The sequence below is a fragment of the Dasypus novemcinctus genome, chromosome 20, assembly GCF_030445035.2.
Source record: "Dasypus novemcinctus isolate mDasNov1 chromosome 20, mDasNov1.1.hap2, whole genome shotgun sequence".
In the NCBI taxonomy this organism is placed as follows: Eukaryota; Metazoa; Chordata; class Mammalia; order Cingulata; family Dasypodidae; genus Dasypus; species Dasypus novemcinctus.
In genome coordinates this window covers 32,489,159-32,490,636 of record NC_080692.1, presented here as the reverse complement: position 1 = coordinate 32,490,636, position 1,478 = coordinate 32,489,159, and the positions used below count along the sequence as shown (strand labels likewise).

The window sequence follows — 1,478 nt, the reverse complement described above, 5'->3', positions numbered from 1 at the left end:
AAGAACTCAAAATGGATCAAGGGCCTAAATATAAAAAGTAACAACCATAAAACTCCTAGAAGAAAATGTAGGGAAGCATCTTCAAGGTCTTGTGGTAGGTAATACGTTCTTAAAACTTACACCCAAAGTGAGAGCAACAAAAGAAAAAATAGATAAATGGGACCTCCTCAAAATTAAACACTTTGACCAGAGGAGGCAGGTTGCAAGGTCCTAGCACTTTGGGTCGCAGTCTTCCAATAAAGGTCAAGGACCATAAAACTATCTAAAGAGATTTGAAAAATGGCAACAAACTTAAGTGTCAGCATCTTTAGTTGAGAATATTGGGCAGCTGAGTATGTTGATTCATTTATTCCTGAGAATCCTCTGCAAGAACTATTTAAATATGCTTGGAAATATATGGTGAGTAATGATACAAAATTTCAGATTGCAATATTGTGATCCATTATAGCTCAAGAGGCCCTGTGTTTCTTGTTCTCTTTACCTGGATTTTTGAAAAAATGCAAAATTCAAAGGAATATTTAGAAACATGGGAAGGCCAATGGAAATGTTTTAAATCACTTTCTTTAATTACTTTCTTACCCAGCTGCCTTTGATTTGTGAAACCTAGTATTTGAAAGAGTATATCAGTGTTACTTATAATTGGGAAAGAATGCCATATGGTATTTGATTCTGGCAAGATGTGTTTGCTGTGCAGTGATTGAGGACACCTGGCACTCTTTCCTGCATGGGCTCTTATACCACAAAAGTATATATCTAAGAATATTTATAAAATTCATCATGAGTTAGAGGCTTCATTTGGAATGGGATCACATCCTCTGAAGACCCTAATTCCAGGAACTGGATTTTTCACTGGACTCATGCTTTTGTGTGACCATGTAATACTATACTTCTTTGGGCATGGATAGCCATGTAGTTGATAAAAACTGTTGTTGTCCATAGTGGTTATGATATTCCTCTCAACTCTTTATCATTCCTTTCTATACTGGTTCTTGGCATCATGATTTTCACATGATCTTCATTGGAAAATATGGTTCAACATTTACATTGTGAGACAGAAGTTTTGGATGGACTCTGTGTTTACTGCCTACACAAAAAAAGAAGTTTAAGAAAAGGACTAAATAATCATTTTTCATAGACCTTTCTGAAGATACACATTGTCCTGAATTGAAAATAGAAGCTCCTATTGCTTCTGTGGATGCATGTACCTTGTTTGCTAAGTGATAAAAGAACATTAACACCTTTAATTATATTTCTAGTGGGAACTTATTCTACTTTACATATAAGTTCTCTATATGTAGGAAAAAAGTAAAAATTTGTTTAAGTATAGTTTTTTGAAGAAATTTTAAAGACCATATTACTAACCTTATAAAAATGTTTAAGTACTGGAGGAAGTATTAATTTATCTCCTTTCTGTTGCAATACTATAGGCTTGGAGTTGGAATTGGCCTTCAAGTCTTTCAAATAAATAGGGCCCATTT

At 34.1% G+C, this 1,478-nt stretch overlaps 1 pseudogene; it reads left to right on the top strand.

Annotated features, from left to right (window-relative positions):
• Nucleotides 1-279: 279 nt before the first annotated feature.
• LOC101413567 (methylsterol monooxygenase 1 pseudogene) lies at nt 280-1,106 on the top strand (annotated as a pseudogene).
• Nucleotides 1,107-1,478: the final 372 nt, after the last annotated feature.